A 19030-nucleotide genomic window follows, 5' to 3' on the forward strand; every position below is an offset into this window, starting at 1 on the left:
ACACAACGATTTTATACAAGTGGGTTATCCAATATGATCAGTAGGTGTAAAATAAGCATTTTAGACTAAAACGGGAGGCTAATGACTGGGGGAGTATTCTGTTCGTCTTCGTTCTTTGAGTTATTGAATGCCGTCCTGAACATTCATCCTCCCCTATCTTAACTATCTGACGTAGTGTAGGGGAGTTCGTGACAAACGTAAGTGTGGCGAGCCGTAAATATTGAAAAGCAAATTTTGTTGTTGTTGTTAGCAGTAGTATTTTTGAGATGCGTACATCAAGATGGCAAAGAAAGGTCTACCAAGAAATCGACTAACGAAAACGAATTAAGATTAAGAAACAAAATGACGGTGATGCATTCAACAGATGTTGTCTTTTTATACTTGTTATGATCCTACTAAGGATAATTATTACACACAATAGTAGTTTGTACAATAATATTTTGATGAATTTAAAAACAAAAATCAGCAGGTGGGTTACATCGTTTGGTAAATAACAGGTCTGCGGTTTGTTGTTGTCTTTTGTTTGCTTTATAGATGTTTGTGCACTTATTTTTAAAACTCCATATTAAAAAAATATGTTAGAAAAAGCCGATTTCAAGACAATTCCAAAAGGTGAAAATATCAGTTGCTTTCTATTTAAAACGTTAATAATCTTGGCTGATTCCAGTGAGTATCCTCTTTGTAGGATTCGGTACTGATATTACCACTTTATGGTCTTAAACAAGGTGATAAAATATTAGCGAAAATCAAGTTTTCTAAAATTCAACGGTATTGCGAATTAAATACAAAATAATCCAAAAAGTTTTATCACCGGTCGTAATGAATCAAATTCTAATTAAATTCCAGTGGTGTTCATACAAGCCTCAACTGTGAATGTGTTGATGTCTGTTTAGTGGCCTGTGAAGTGGAGATGTGCTATGTCTTTTGATGAATCACAATAATATAATTCAAGATGTTATTGTCTTAAATCCAATATAATTCTAAATTAATGTTTCTGTCCAAGAATGTTATAAAAGAGTACTTTGTAAATCCAGCGAATAATTATAGGCTACTGCATTTGTATGGAAAAATATGAACGAGTTTTTTGGATGGAATACTACACGACAATTGGGAGTGCAGTATATCCATCCGACAAAACGAGTTCATTTTTCCCATACAAATGCAGTACCTTTTTGTTATATGATCATTTTCTTATTCAACCTAAGACTTAATTATATAAACAAAATACACTATAAGAAACAACGTAAATGAATGTATGCCGTATTCCAAACTCAATGCACAAGCGCAGATTTATCATTACACAACAACATCATTATTAATGAGCACATAACTCCGCCCAGATAAATTTGAACTTAGTCGCGCGCTCGACATAACTTTCGAAAGAAAATGGCGTGTTTAGTTAAAATTGAAACTTGCAGTCATATTGTGAATGAATGCGCATTGCAACAACTTTTCCATTTGATCTGGAATGAATATATTTTGGTATTTTCTTTTGATTCGACGAAAGTTTGTGATTTTGGACTGGATTCATCTGTGCAAATTGTACATGAAATTCGTCAGACTGAAGCGGCGCGGGAGAAGCGTGTTTACATCTGCAAGTGTGTATGTTCTGTCATTGACTGTTTGAAATCATTATGTGGGAACAATATGAAGTGTTTCAATTGCAATTATCAAAAAGACGCTATTGAATTTAATGTTTATTTCATGTACAGTAAAGAAGATGTAATTGTGGATGGAATATAGTTGAAATTACAGTACAATTTCGAAATGTGTAATCAACTTGATTATCAAGCTTGAGAACTCATGACATGGCGCATGTAATTCGGATTTGCAGAACTAAGAAAGTACATTTTGAGGAAATTCTGGATGTAAAACTGTAAATATATTTTTTTGCCATTCTAATTACCAGCTAAAGGAGCATATTTTATGCCTTTATAGCTTGCATGTTATTTGTAGTTACCAAGCAATTTTATGAAATCTGGTGTCTATCGCAAAATCTGAAACAATGTATCAAAAGGTTAACGTGGAATGTAGCAAAACAGTTGGTATGTTGCAGTCCACGGAACATCTGCTTTAGTTTATTCAGAAACAAATTTAATCAAACAAAACGTATTGCGTCTACTATGCGAATGTACATAATTTGATTACAAAGTAGTTCCTAATACACTATTGAGTACACGTGTCCAGCGCGTGGGTGCAATATGACGGTGTGTAATATCGTAAAATATTGAACGATTCTGATAATGCAAAGTTAACGGAGACAAAAATGAGAATATAATAATAATTTGAATAAATAATTCGTCCAAAATTCAATACTGAACCCCCCCCAAAAAAGAATGATTCTGCTAAAGGTATTAAAGCAAGAATTAATACCTGTTTCAAGTAAACAAGATTTTATAAGAAACTAAACACAAAAGAAGAACCAGGATGTGGAGCCATAGTTTATTTATATGAAATTCAAAGAACGTGTCAAACATAAAGTACAACAGGTTTTTGCATAATGAATACCAATATCCTAGACCTATACCCTCCAAAAAAACATGTTAATAATGTTATATTTAACCCATACTCATAGAAAAAAATAACTATTTACCATTTGTTCACAAAATTAAAAGTTACTGGTCAGGTACACAATGATCGTGATTTTGGACAAAAAAATCAAGTCCAAAATACAATTTCTATATAGCATATAATCATGGAGAATTTTTGTATAGCAATACTTTACATTATACATAAAACTAGTATACGGTTGTACCTTAGCCACATAATGTTACTATGAATACAAGCGAAGTTAATAGTACGTCGTATTTTAATTTAATGCTAAAATCGCTCATAGGTTTAACATTGAGCTAATATGGTCACAAAGGAATTTAAAATAGAATGGGCACTATGGCTACAAAATGATTTTAATATTATAATCTTTCGTAGAATTAACATTATAAGTCACTTTGAGAATTTAACTTTGGGTGCAATTTTAGGAATAAAGGGGAAGATATTGGGTTTAGTGTGAATATAACATCGTATGTCTCTATGGAAACATAGCGCTAGTTGGCAATCCAATACACAATATGCTGATATGGAAACATTAGGGCGCCCATGGTCGCAAAATCGCAAGTTCACGTGACAATGTTTAATTCAGAATGGTGTCTGTTGCTAGGTTATATAGGTGAATGAGCGTATTTTATATTAATACTCCGCTACGTCCAACATTCTTGCTATTATATTGAGACTAAAAGGAAACAAAATTTCGCTGAGACTAAGAACAAAAAAATGAAAATGAAAATCCCAAATACTTTTTAATCACCAAGACTAAAACTAATATCAAAACTCCCAATCTGAAATGGAATTTAGCGGAGTTTAAAAATCCGGAATATTTTTGAAAATAACGTCGAAACTTACACTTAATTTAATCGAGACTAAAAAAAAATATTGTATTCAAATGATTCCGATTACCGATAATATTACGATCCCGAAACTGGAACAGAGCTGAGAGGAAACTTAGCAAATATATTCTATATCTGATTAAAAGGCATTGAATAAAAGCATGCTGATGAAGAAAATACACTTAAGTGTATACACACCATTGAATCTCATCGTTGTTATCTCATTGTACTGGATTGTTGGAAACATTTCTTTAAGCAATCTGTATGGTATTTTTCGATATTTTAGATGGAGAATGGTGTAATCCATAAGAAACATAATATTCCACCATGCTCTCATTGGAAATATAAACAGCGACTAAATAAGTTCTTGTTAGAGGGCTTTTGACAGTGTTGATGGCAATGGAACCAATGTCAAGGCCACTGGATTCTAGGGAAAGTTGTACAAGGGTAATGAAGTTCTAAGGTAACCTCAGTAATTTAATTTGGTTATGACTGCTGTCGTTCATGTTCTTGATCATCTGTGATCGTGCTCCGTCGGTGAAATAGTTTAGTCTTTGATCGATTCGCAGAAACTGCTGATTTCAAGGATACCGTAAAATTCTGCAAACAAGGTCACATTGAGCATATTTTCGAGGACTACTAAAAATTCAAATTCCACAAGGAATTGTCATAGGGTGGACATGTTCAGCTCAACTGCCTTGGTCTGCGTGAAAACAAACCCATACAAACAATAATCTCATGCGTCGTTGTCACAAAAAATACCGCGTGTATTGTTGGTACCCATTTGACATGTGGTACAATATACAGTAAAGAAAGAGCTTGAGTCATTCTTCTGTACAACGTTAGGTTCAAAGGAGCATAAAGTTTGTCCGTCCCGGGTAAATGCTATCTCGGAGAAATTGCAGTGCTTGAACTGGAAAGTGTTTTTGATCAATAGCTTCGTAGACGGCTGCAATACTGACGATGCAAATGAACAGACGTTTGTTTCATTTTGGAAGAGTTAAAACAACAAGCTTTGAAAAGTTTAACAAATAAAAAAATTCCCTGGAACAAAAAACGTTTAAAAATGAAAAATACTTAGGGTTTTAAGAATCAAATCCAAAAATAATCGAAGAATAATCCATGAATTACATTTTAGAAGTCCTAGTAATGAAATGTTTTAATGAATACAAGTTCTAGTCCCGAGGAAGAATCCAAAATGGAAGGGATGACGTATACTGTAGTCAGTATGGTGTTGTATCGTCTGAAGTTCATTTTTATTCCACAGTCAATAATATTCCGGTGTTTGAATTTCAGAATAAAATTTAAATAAAGGTCTTTGTCCAGTAATTCTGTATGAGCACTCAAATGTTTCCAGGAAAAAGAATAAATCTTTTAGAACCCAAATAATTCGAATAAAAATTAAAGTGTAATTCCCAAACTGGTCACAAACACACATTTTCCAGTGTAAAAAGCCCCAACTGAGAAAAATCTATAAACAAAGGTTATACAGTAACCTGAGACGAAAAACAGATTCCCGGATGAGGGTCAACTCTCTAAAATTTTCGAGAAGTATTTACGTCTAAAAGCGCGTAGTTCCAGTATGACCTTGACAAAAACCAATCACTTGTCTCTAAGAATAAGATAAAAATAAATAGTTGTTTACTTGTCTAAGTGATTTTTGAATCAAGGTCGGGAACTGGGTTAACATAAGGTACAAAGTTAGGTGTTTATGACTAACTCTTTGGTGAAACAAATTTCTGTAAAAATAAAAAATGCTTAGTAAACAAAATTATATTATTTTGACATATAATGAAATTAAAAATAATTTAAAAAACCAAAAACCTTACAAACAATTAAATTAAATACAATTTAAATTAAATCCAATATACATAACACTTATCACTACAGCTATATTTGTGTAGTTATATTGCCCCATGATACTACACTTTAGCGGACCGATCACAAATGTTAGAGCTTTGTCCTAGCGACATCTATTGGATTTCACGAGTTGCTTCCCTTAGTATATAATCCCAATTACCCAATCGCGTGTAACACTAGTGCATTGTACATCGACCGAAATTGTTGGAGGCAATTGACTTTAAAGGTCACTTACATTGTAAATTTAAGATCGAAAGTAAGACTATGTGCCAGAAAGGAGCGATTACAGGTATATTTAATGGAAAGGATGCATTTGTGCAAACTTGGACGGGCAGTGGAAATTTGCTTATTTACGAGTCCATTCCAGTTGTGTGCTCCCGTTGTCCCGATCATGTAGGGACAGGGTTCAAATTTGAACAACTTGATTTTAATTGGATGCAGTGGCTTGCAGATCTATTCTTAGATTCGAATCACTGAAATATCTGATCGATCCGCCATGGGGGTAGCTAAGATAATATATAGGAACCTTCGCTAGCGAAGATGGCAGTGAAGATCTTCGTACAGCCTTTGTTAATAATTTGTGTAATTAGTGTTATCGAGAAAAATATAATTTGACTCGAAAAGTAGGAATGCAATATTTGCGTGGTCAGAAGTTTCGAGCAAAATTGAACATGAGCAAAATATATCTGAAGATCATATAAAGTTTCGAGCCTGAGATTGAGATTCTGACACCTTGTTAACCAGTCGCAATGGACCTTAGATTTAAACAGACAAGTTTGACTGAGTAATAAGGGGAATTAAATCACAGACCAATAAGGTGTTTTCTTTCTCGGGGTGGGGGATGGTAAATGTAAAACACTTTTTTCGCAAGAAAGACACTTAAGTAAAAGAACATTCAGGTTTCAGATAGTGACTTTTAAATATTTGTAGCTTTATTTGTGAAGCATTTATCACTATTATAGACCGAAAACGATGTAAGTGGCACTGTAATTTATATTGTCACTTTGCGGTCATAAAACAGCAATCATGACACCCGTAAACCATTTTGCCGTTTTGAGTGTACTTGACAATCGAAATTTCGTTTCTTGAGAGCAATTGAAACATCAAAATCGATGTTAGCAAATGCTGAGCCATGGTGAGTGCCCATGTTATAATGAACTATGTTCTTGGAAATGACCGTTGCAGCCATAAACAAATCACATGCTGAAATTTATAGCTCATTTACTCAGGAACACCATTTATTACGGGTCATATTAAAACCGGTAAATTCAAATGCCAGGTAGTGCAATTTGATTTTGTTTTTAAAACTTTATATGAACATGCTCTTTTCTGGAACGATTTTTATGAATGTTATTCATTTTCGAAAGGAAAACAATTTCGATACGATATGTTTTACAAGGTACACTGGAAATTTCTCTGGTACATTTAGGTTTGCGTATAACCGTTAAATAGCATTACTTCATTAACATGCAAACGTGGAAACACTAACAAGAACACATTTGAAAACATGCAACCATCATTTATACGCGGTCCTGCAAACCATCCAGTGGTTAGGCTACGTCAAACGGGTAATAAATCAGTTATTAACATTCAATTTTATGTTTCATTATATGCTCATTTATTTCTCCGTTAACTTTACATTGTCAGAATCGTGCAATATTACCCGATACTGAACTCGCATGCAAAAACACATATTGCATTCACGCGCATAAAGGAACTACTTTCTAATATAAACAAACATTGGACGCAGACGCCATCACTTTTGATTTGTAAATAAATCATCTACACTCGCGTACTAGGCGCTTTACGTTGTTATTCTTTAAATTTGTTTCTGAATGAAGTAAACCAGACGTTTCGTGGACAGTCACACACCAGCTGCGTTGGGACATTCCGCGTTAACGTTTTTGATACAATGTTTCGGATTTAGGCTACCTATACAACAGACGCAAGAAAGGGTCCTTACAAATAACATACAAGTGACAAGGCATATACCGTCTTCTTTAGCTGGTGATAAGAATGTCAAAAATATACTTACAGTTTTACATCCTGAATTTCCTCAAAATGTACTTTCTTAGTTCTGGAATCTGAATTACATGAGCCATGTTATTGGTTCTCAATCTTGATTACATATTTCGAAATTGTAAAGTAATTTCGAGTATAAGTGAAATTACATCCTCCTTACTGCACTTAAAATGAAATAAGCATTAAATTCCATAGCGTATTTTCGATAATTACATTTGAAAGACTTCATATGTTTCCCACATTATGATTTCAAACATTCAATGACAGAAACAGAAAGACATTTGCAGATGTCAACACGCTTCTCCCAATCCGATGTATTTCACGCGGAATTGTCACATATAAATCCAGTCCATAATCACGAAATTTCGTAGAATCGAAAAGAAATACCAAAATCTATTCATTCCAGATCAAATGGAAAAGTTGTTGCAACGCGCATTCATTGAGAATATGACTCCAAATTTCAATTTTAAGTAGACACGTCATTTTTTTTCGAAAATTATGCCGATCGCGCGACTAAGCTAAAAATTATATGGGCGGAGTTATGTGCGCAGTAACAATGTTGTTGTGTAATAATGAATCTGCGCTTGTTATGTAGGTTGGAATACGGCATACATTCAGTTACTTTGTTTCTTGTAGTGTATTTTGTTAATATTATTAAGCCTTAGGTAGAATTAGAAGAAATTAGCATATAATAAAAAGGTTCCTGCATTTGTATGGGGAAATATGAACTCGTTTTGTCGGATGGATATACTGCAGTGTGACAGTTTCTAGTGATGTCTAGCACTGGCACATCATGTTGCAGACATGTAGTGTCATGACCCACCCAGTCACATTATCCTGACACCAGGCTGACCAGTCCTGACACTAACCTCTTAAAGCTGAGCGCCTTTTGAGGCAGCAGTTAGTATAACTTGGTCTGCATTTGAACCCGCGACCTCACTCATTCGAGTCGGACGCTCTATCCGGAGCGGGCACATACAGTTATTAAAAATGTTGATACTCAGATAGATAGAATGAACAAAACCTCAGTCGTGACGATCAAAAAATAATTTAAATTTAAACCTGAAATTAGCGATATCCAACACTGTAACCATCCCTTAGCTGAGATTTAACACATAGAGGGCGCTACCTGGAAATGGCGTAGATTTATCCCCCCTTGATAGAAAATATACATCTTGTTACTGACAACACAGTTAAAACAGAATAAAATATAGGTAGGTTGGCTTGGTTCGTTGATTTGCTAGGAGATTTGTTATGTAATATCCATATTTTTGTAATTTCTTGTTCACGACTGTAAATTATAGTGATTATCCATACAAAAGATAATACGTAGTTAATTTTGTTCACGGGTATAGACTGTATTTAAAATATTAAGTGACTGTGGATTGACTTGTACCTATAAAGAGATCCTGTCAAGCTTCTAGTAGTAAACATGTTTTCGATTTTCAGTTATTTATGGTTAGCTAGTTAAAGTAAGATGGTTAAGTACTGCAACGTAGGTCACGTGAATATATATTTTGAAATATTAGATTGAGTAATAAGGTCTGTCACGTGGGGTATATTGCGACATATTCGTCGGAAGTGCTCGTATGAATAAAATACTATTCTGTAGCAATTGTGATTTTAACAATACCATTTTGATACATCAGCACGGATGGTCGACAAGTACATTCGATGATCATTCGGAACATTTGATTATTTTTCAACTTGTGTAGAACTTTTAGGAATAACTGTTTTATGCTATTTCAAATTCAGTTCATAATACTATTAATTCCTCTTAACCTTTCATTTAAAAAATTTGATAATTAAAACATTTGTTTAGCTTAGCTTATTGTTTTTGTTTATTTCCGCTACTTAGTGTTTGACTATCGAGTCGTAGCACGTTTGTGGGTTTAACCCATTTTTCTGCACATTGTAGGATACACAGCGGACAGTATATATGGTGGAAGAAGAGCCCGGAAAAAGCTCTGGGGAAGCTACTGGCAATCTTTTTCACATACCCATTTTGGCCTATCTGAGACTCTATCCCACTTCGTAAACGACGATCAACACGGGAGAGATGAATATACGGACTTAGGAATGTTGATAGATAAGCCACTTTCACCGTTTCATGTCTGTATTGATAGTTAATGCTGTGTTGCTTTAAGTTGTATTTTTTATTGCTATATGTTTCATTACAAGGAAAGAAAATGACAGCTTAGAAATATTATGTTTTTTCCACACCCCACTAGACTGTCCTAAAATGTAAACGAATCATATACGATCCTACCTCCAGCCCCATTAGAAAGAAAAACGATGTACATATATACTTGTATGCTAAAACTGGGTAACATGCAGGCACGTTGCAAAGTACTCGTCTTCCTGCCACATCTGAATATCCGATTTTCGACACAATGTATTGTACTGTCTTACTATTTTCAGGGAGAAAGTTAATGTGAACGCCAGTTCAGTCAGCTGCAATCTTTTACCGAAATATTATTTGAACTTTAGCTTTGGTGTCATAACGTTTTGTTATGTAGCGCATTTCTTAAGCTAGATAAAATTAGAGGGTTGTTCCCCATCCCTTCTGCTCTTTGAGATCATGCCCTTACCTGATCAATATAGTATGTATCTTCAATATATTCATTCACGTATGTCACTTTTTATAATGCCGGATAAAGCTGATCATTCTGTGTTTATCACTGGAATCAAACACTCCTCTTGGAAACAAGTTTCTATTTCTAAATCGTGACTCTCTTCTTCTCCTTCTTGAGACATTCGTGCTCAGAGCTTTGGGTAAATACCGCTCCGGTGGCCTAGTGGTTAGAGCGTCCGCCTCGGATGCGGAAGGTCGTGGGTTCGATCCCCAGTCGGGTCATACCAAAGACTTACAAAAATGGTACTAACAGCTGCCTCGCTTTGCGCTCAGCATTAAGAAGTTAGTGTTAGGGCTGGTCAGCCTGTGTCAGGATAATGTGACTGGGTGGGACATCATGCTACATGATGCATGATTCCCCAGTGCTAGACATCACTATAAACTGTCACACTGCAGACATCGTGGCGATATGACTGATAAATGTTAAAGCTACGTTAAAAATCCAAATCACACGCACACACACACGCACACACACACACACACACACACACACACACACACAGCTTTGGGTAAAAATGTACTGCATTAATAGATTACCCATATTACCTTAAACTAGTCGTTTTCGTGTCTTGCCCATTTCGTTATATCCCTCTTAAACACATCTTATATCTTGAAATTTTTTTGGAGTTAAATTCTTAAATTACGTTGAACAAAGTATATGAATTACGTTTAGATTAATCTAACGTGTTACAGATTTCTTAGACTTCTTTCCTGTTTCATGGTTATTTTCTAAGAAACATTTAAAGCAATTTCTTAGGCACCTGACTGAACTCAGCTTATTGAGAAACATTTCTTTATATTCAAATATGAATATTTTGCTTCATGCAACGTCTATTCAGTGGAAAGAGGCATTTTTTAATTTTAATACGTTCGTACATTACTGCAAGATTGTGCTGAGTTGGGTGGTTCTCAAGCTGATTTAACGAATATAAATGAAGATCAACAATTTTCATCCATTGAGACTCTATATCTGTATTTTAACAACGATACAAATTTCAGCGTTTAAAACTAATAGCAAATTGTATAGCTGGACCAGGAAGTCAAACGTGAATAAGAGTTTTGTTAAAACTATAAGAAGAATTTTAAAACCCAACAAATTACTATATATTTCTATATATTTTATCCAAATGGCAACACCGTGAAACTCGTTTCTTTTGCCACTGTACAGCTGTTTACTTACAAAATGCCGAACAGTCAACGATGCTGAGTAGTGACCTTACAAATCAATCATAATGGTGTGGAATGCCTTTTCTGCAAACCAGTCAGATATGCTGAGTAGTGACCTTACAAATCAAATATAACGTGAAATGTCTTTTCTGCCAACAAGTCAAAGGTACTGAGTAGTGACCTTAACTATCAATTATAATGGTGTGGAATGCCTTTAATGTCAACCAGTCAACGATGCTGAGTAGTGACCATACAAATCACTTACAATGTTGTGGAATGCCTTTTCTGCCTATCAATCAAATATGCTGAGCAGTGACCTTACAAATCAACTATAATGGTGTGGAATGCCTTCTCGTGGAAAACTTGTATACATTATTGGAGCAACACAACCTGCCTCAATTGAATTCATATGTAGGTGTGGGATGAAGAGTTGTTTAAATTTTGATAAAACTCCTGGGGACTGATTTCAGTGAAAGTTCTCTTGGAAAATGGAAGGCAATTTTCTCCGGTGCTTGATTCTTCTGAGTGCAAATACATTACATTGAAAAACATCATTCATTTTTGCCAACCAGTCAACGATGCTGAGTAGTGCCCATACGAATCAATTATAATGGCGTGGAATGCCTTTTCCATTTAATAACGTGGACCGTAGTATATGTACATGCGCAGAGCACTTTAACCCAAGACGCTTTTCACAAAATAGTCTTCCATTTTGTCTTTTAAATGCTGCTCAGCGAATGAATAGAATATTCCTGAATGATCTACATATTTACGTGTGTTTCCTTCTCTATATGTGTGATACAGTCTATACCAAAATTTGTAAAAAAATATTATATATATATATATATATATATATATATATATATATATATATATATATATATATATATATATATATATATATATACACATTTAGATGTAAAGTGTACATAGGGCATCTCAGCAAATATTCTATACAACTTAAAGTTCTATGTTAAAGATGACCAATTACACAATGGATAACGAACACAAGCGGCACATACGTTGTATAATCCAGAACGTTTTGAACAACATCTTATTTCAAATTTCACATGTACGCCTTATAGACACATATAACGAGCAAAATTGTCACGATTTCTATTCTGCCGATTCCCTTCGTAGCATTATCATATAACCACTGGGCATTATGAATTGGAGCCATCCATTTGGACCTTTTCATAACATTATCATATTATTATGCCTATCATTAGCATCATTATATTTTCCAGATGGTCAACATGATGATCATGTTTGTTGTTCGACAAACATGTTTCCTAAAGACCAACTAAATATTGTATGATGAGTGTTCTGACAGATGTCTGATATTGAAATAATCACATCCATTCAGAAGGAGTAGTGACACCAGCATGTTTAAGAAGACTGGCCGATCAAACACACGAAACATCCAAAAGTATATGCCAAGTTTCATGAATACACGTTTTACTGGTCTGAAGGAGATGCAATGACATTTTCTCATTGTCAAATTCTGGACGTACGTCCATCAAATTTGCATTGTCTTGTTCTTTAACGCATTCTGCTACAATATGCACTATTTTTACACGTATCACGGTTACCGTGAGTGATACGAGAATCACTACACCGATACCGTAACTTACGTATTTTTTAACAGAATTTAGACAAATACATAATTAAGTTGAGAAAAACAATGTAATTTCCTATAACAGTCTGCCAAAACATCAGCACTAAAAAGAACTAGACTCATTTCGAATACATAATTTTGTTTCCGACCATACCAACGTGCAATAAACCGACACAGTTCTATCTTCTCTGTATAGAGTCTTAGTAATGCATGTTGTAAAGAATGTGCTACCAAGTTTGATTCAAACTAGCTCAGTTAATCCGGCGAAACAGACAGTCTTGCCAAGTTTGATTATTATTGGTGATTACATGTGATTGCAATTCTAGGTGGTAAACTGAAAAAATGTCGCATACGTTAGGTAGTAGAGCGTGATGTGATGTGATGTGATTTGGATTTTTAACGTAGCTTTAACAATTTTTCAGTCATATCGCTACGATGTCTGCAATGTGGTAGTTTATAATGATGTCTAGCACTGGGGAATCATGCCGCAGACATGTATCATGATATCCCACCCAGTCACATTATCCTGACACCAGGCCGACCAGTCCTAACACTAACCTCTTAATGCAGATCGCCAAGCGAGGCAGCTGTTAGTACCATTTTTGTAAGTCTTTGGTATGACCCGACCGGAGATCGAACACACGACCTCCCGCATCCGAGACGGACGCTCTAACCACTAGGCCACCGGAGCGGTTATTTAGACAGTAGAGAACGTTATACATCGAATATGATTATATCTGACGGCTTAACCAACGGGCCTAAGTTATGGTGACCTTAAGGTGGAAAATGAAGCACATTTTAATTCATAAAGCATTATACAGTCAGACCTTAAAAACAGCTATGTACACATGTAAGAAAATGACACACCGTATACAGCAATGTACATATAAATGCAAAGCTGAGAGTAAAACATATTATGTAGATATAAGTCATTCACATTTCGAAAACAGTTTTAGACTAAAAATGGGTTAAGGTGGAGTTTCTGTTCTTGTTTGCGCGGCAACTTAGTTCCTTTAATTACGTGCCAATACCCTTGCAGCAAAATGATCTCTTTTGTCAAGCAGCAAGTGATAGCAAGACGGGTTCTTTTTGCGTCTATCTCATGTTCTGTTTCATAGACAATCCAAGATATAGCGCCTTTGTTTTGGCTAGAGTTTTATTGAGGCTGTGGTGGCGGAAAAGAAGCACCAAATTACACATGACCATGGCAATCGCCAGACAGTATTTTTTCTTGGAGAATGATGTTCAGATCGTGTAGTGAAGATAAACTTACCCGTGCTAAGTGCTGTTTTTATTTTACGAGCACTGAATTATAGAACTGAATACCTGAAACTTTACGGTGAACCCTTTTTAGTAGGATAATAGCCCAGTTAGACAGGTTGCTATATACAGAAGTTGCTACATCATTATTTTATTGTTTTAAACTGATATCACTTAGAGAGTAAAATGCAAGACGAGATACCTCAAGAGATAAAGAAGAAATTGTCGATCTTTATAATGCATTTATGCTTGGCGTTTCTGCCTTTCAACAAGCAATAAACAGTGTACTCGTTTGCCTTTCCCCACAAGAGATAAAGTAAGTTGTTAATGGGGCGAGACAATGTCTTGCAATAACAATGGATATGCTAGAAAAGACTACTATCGCTGGAATTTGACTTGCGACATATCTCAGCCCGTAATGTACCAATTTTGCTTGATAAAATACTCAAGACTCCTAAAGTGGTACGAATTAAAGTTCCCCCCCCCAAAAAAAATTAAAATTCTGTGGTAATGTTTTATACCAGAAAAGAAACATGATCTGCGATTTTAATGCAAATATTAACCAGAGATTTGAAAATTGTCAGCCCCACACTGTCAAGCAAATTCTCAATTGCAGTCTTGCAAGAGGGTAAACCTGCAATGGGATGGGATACGTTTAACAAACATAATCAGGCTCAAACTCAGATTCAGAGTTCTGACACATCACTCTCCACAGCGAAAGTTAGGTAATGTACATGTGATCACATGTTATATACCACATAATGTGTACATTATATACAGAATCTTATATGAATGTTCGTTTGACATGATATTTAATGAAACTAATTGAACAATTGTATCTGCAACGAGCTGCTTTCAGCAGGTGGCACAATGTTTTAAGAGTTTCATAACTATCACCTCAAAAAGAACACGAGTTTAACACGCTACTTATCTCATAAAGACTTTACCCAGTCGGATTGCAATGCAACATTGCAAAGAGTTACGACACCGTGCGACAAACAAGTTTTATGATATAACGTTACATTAGCAATACAGGTGCGCTTAATGTAATAAATACTTTTTCGATTTAAGAGTGCTTAGTACAAATACAGCCTCGTGGGCACATTATATTTCTTATACTCCGTGTTTCTCTGGATATGAGCTTCATTATTTAGCCTCTGTTTTAAAAGGTCAAAAAATTAAATTAGAACTTTAAATTATTACCAATTGAGCAGTTCAGACAAATTTTTATTACGAATTATTGTGTGAAGAAATGAAATCGACATAGAATAGTGGCAAAATTCATTAAGCACGCAACTGTAAGCTTTGAAAATATGGAAACAGGTCATTATAGGTTTGTTCTCACCAGTACATGACACGGGAAAGATTGTTAGTGACTACTAATGTTTTAACGGTTTGTTGGTATAGTTACCAAATGACTAATTGGAATCCACCGTTCCAGAAAGGATGTGATTTATTGAATTAGTAAATGCCATTTTCACTGAGGAACTTCGAAAAATCTATATACTAATTATATTTTCTCATTATAATTAATCAAGAGCAATCAAACATAAGTGGCAGACAATAGGCTTCTGGGATATTGAATTAAATAATACGATGCGATGTCGAGTTTCAAATATGATTTAATGTCCCGAGTGAATGTACATGTTGTACTCTTCTTATGGACCCTGAAACGGGTAAAACAAGTAACACTAAGACATCTAACATATCAAACGATAATTATTGATTTCTCAGCTCCATATATATTATTCCGTTTAATGTAATCTTTTTTCAATCGTGTGTAGTTCATTTCAAAACGTTTGTCAAATATATTAAAATAATAAAAGCCCGTGTGAGATTATATATGCTATTTATTTTATTTTCGCCTACTTTGTAAATTTTCTCGTTCGTTGCTTAGAATGTTTAAAACTAAACTATAGCATGCGATATATTGAACCAGAACGGTCTAGATCAGAGTTGCCCAACTACAGGCCCGCGGGCCAGATGTGTCCTGTGGTTCATTTATTATGTGCCCCGCGCTTGTGCGGAAAGTCAGTTCAATCATTATTGCATAATTCCTATAACATATATTACGTACGGCTCACGAACGTTACCTCTTTGGTCCATATGGCCCATGGTGTTGAAAATGTTGGACCACTCTATTATAGGTACGGGGATCATGACTGACCACCCTTGCGAAACAAATCGATAACAAAGGATATTAAGCGCTCTTGGTGTCAGTATAAATATTCGATATCATTGTTTGAATATTTATAAAGGATTGCTCTGTATTGATTATCCCATCCTGTGAGAAGCGGTAGAAAATACTTTAAGTGCACATTCTGATTGTCACTTATCAAAATTGTTCTCGTTCTTGTAAAAATGTGAATGAGAAAAATCTCATTTCTAGAAAGAGCGTGTTCATCGAGTGAATACGGTTAATAAAATAGACTCACAAAGCAAAACTGCATCAAAATAGAGAAGTTAAGCCTAACACATTTACATATACTTTTCTGGACTAAAACAAATGCTACCGCCAAGCGAATAAGCTTCAACATGCAGATAGTGACAAGTATATGGCTTTAGCTGTCGTTTTCGAAAACGCAATTTCAGCTTTATGCGTGTATCTACTATGCTCCAGAATTTTCTAGAACCAATTGTATTCTCATAAGACTCTTCGATTGCTCTTGTAAGGCTATTGTACAGAGCCTCACGTACCATTAAAACAGTGAAATGGTTGACAGAGTGTTGACAGTGTTCGATGGGGACATAACAAAATAAATTACAATGTCGCACACATAATTTACGGACATGGATTAACCATAAATATAGTTATAAACAAAAATACCGCACTCGCTGCTCCCGCTATAAGTCAATGATGTAGCTCAAATTTATGGTGTTTTTTTTTTTTCTTTTTTTTTGTTTTCTTTTTTTTTACACGGAAGCTTTTTTCCTAAGGCCGAGACATCACGAATTTTCTAAGGTCACTCCAGTTCGTGATTCCATAAATCAGTCAGATAGGGTAAGATAGATAGGGTAAGGATTGTCCACCTTGAAAATCTTTATCGATACTTATAAGGACTGTGATTATCTCTGGTCGAAATATAATAATAACAGTGTGGTTTTGATTCAAAGTTGTACAACAATGGAATAAAGAAGAAAACAAATCGGCTGTTTAGATGTTATCTATTACTATAGCAGATGTTGTCGTTAGTACCGAATTTCCCAAATACTGGGCAATTATTTAGTGATTGAAAAATGATGTTTCCCGGGTTGGCATTTTTTTTCGATCTCACTGTGTTATGTATGTATGTATGTATGACTGACTGACTGACTGACTGACTTTATTTCCTCTTTAAAAAGAGATTACATCAGATTAGACAAATTCAGAATAATACAAGATCATAAAATAGAACAGAAAAGTGACAAAGATACAGTAGTAATACAATTGTAATACTGTGTCAGCTACCGTATTGACAAAACGAAATATCTCAATACCTGCAATTATGCAAATCTGCAATCATTTGGCGGAGCATGGCACTGATCTTTTAACAGTTGCTTGATGATGATAATATTTCGAAAAGTTAATACGTCTATAGTGTTATGTGCTTAACATTAAGTCCGAGATAGCAACGAAAATGAAATGTAAAACTTATAACAGTGTAATTCTATATGTAGTTTCTTTTCTTCATATGACGCATGTATTTATGCATATATATACTTGTTTGCGCGTATGCGTGCGTGCATGCATTTATCTATGACTGACTGTCTAAATGACTTAGTAACCCCTACAACAAAGAGTATATCAGGTTGCTAAGATACATATTATACATATCATAGAATTATGAGACACATCATAGACGAGAACGCAAGCATGATATATACATCGTCAACTAATGCGTTTACAAAATGAGATATATAAATATAGAAAACCATATAGAAATCTCTTGGAAATAAACATAAACAAATACATAAACAAATACATAAACGCACACACAAACAGCTGTCAGACAACAAAATTTGCGGATATGACAAGAAGACTTTGGCCTTTAATTGTTTATATTTAATGTTAATTTACTACTTACTTTTAATATCATGTTAGGGCATGTTAGTTGATAGTAGGGCACACATTTTATTGTAGAATGAAGCTATGCTGTTTGCGGTCACCAACATGAGCCTATCTGATACGTCATCGTCAATAGACGACATGCAGTTAACCCTGCTTCCAAGAAGTGTCTCCAACAATATATCGTCTTCTTGATTGAATAAGTTAACCCCGTCTCTCACTTCTAAAGAGTCAATCACTCTCTCAAAGAAAACATTTCGTTCCTCAAGCAGCATTTCGCAGCCTAAAATAAGATGTTTCGCTCTGTCGTCAGTCTCTTTTCCACAGAGTTTGCATACCATAACTTTACCAACAGGCATGATATATAGTTTCATTACTTCAGAGAGAGGCCATAACATGGATGGATATTTACGCCCAAGAAACCATATATTACTTGGTTTTAAGTCCAAATGAATGTTTCTGAAGTGAATTAAATACTGTGTTATGTATGTATGTATGTATGTATGTATGTATGTATGTATGTATGTATGTATGTATGTATGTATGTATGTATGTATGTATGCATGTATGTATGTATGTATGTATGTATGTATGTATGTATGTATGTATGTATGTATGTATGTATGTATGTGTGTGTGTGTGTGTGCGTGCGTATGAGTGAGTGTGTGTGTGTCTGCATGCATGCATGCATGCATGTATGTATGTATGTATGTATGTATGTATGTATGTATGTATGTGTGTATGTATGGATGGATGGATGGATGGATGGATGTATGTATGTGTGTGTGTGTATGCATGTATGCATGTATGTATGTATGTATGTTTTTACGATGGTAGGTTTGTACTTTAAGATGACGTTATTTAGTAAACACATTCCATTTTCTCTAGATAGTGCGTTGTACCTTTTTTAAAAAGTAAGTATGATGTGTGATTTTGAATTCAGGTCATGTGTTTTCTTGAAACACCAGGTTAACCTAGTTCCTGATTGGCTAGCTGATATAATACTTTACCTTCTTGAGCTGGAATGATCTAGAATGAAT

The 19030-nt window shown here is 34.9% G+C and overlaps 1 protein-coding gene and 1 non-coding gene across 3 annotated transcripts in view; one reads left to right on the plus strand and one right to left on the minus strand.

Annotated features, from left to right (window-relative positions):
• Positions 1 to 19030, minus strand: part of LOC149791732 (beta-1,3-galactosyltransferase 5-like) — a 75187-nt gene that overhangs the window by 30172 nt on the left and 25985 nt on the right. The window lies entirely within an intron of this gene.
• Positions 10050 to 10122, plus strand: Trnap-cgg (transfer RNA proline (anticodon CGG)). Its single transcript has one exon. It is a non-coding gene; the product is annotated as a tRNA-Pro (tRNA).

The sequence above is a fragment of the Sinohyriopsis cumingii genome, chromosome 9 (genome assembly GCF_028554795.1).
Source record: "Sinohyriopsis cumingii isolate HCF-2022 chromosome 9, ASM2855479v2, whole genome shotgun sequence".
NCBI lineage: Eukaryota > Metazoa > Mollusca > Bivalvia > Unionida > Unionidae > Sinohyriopsis > Sinohyriopsis cumingii.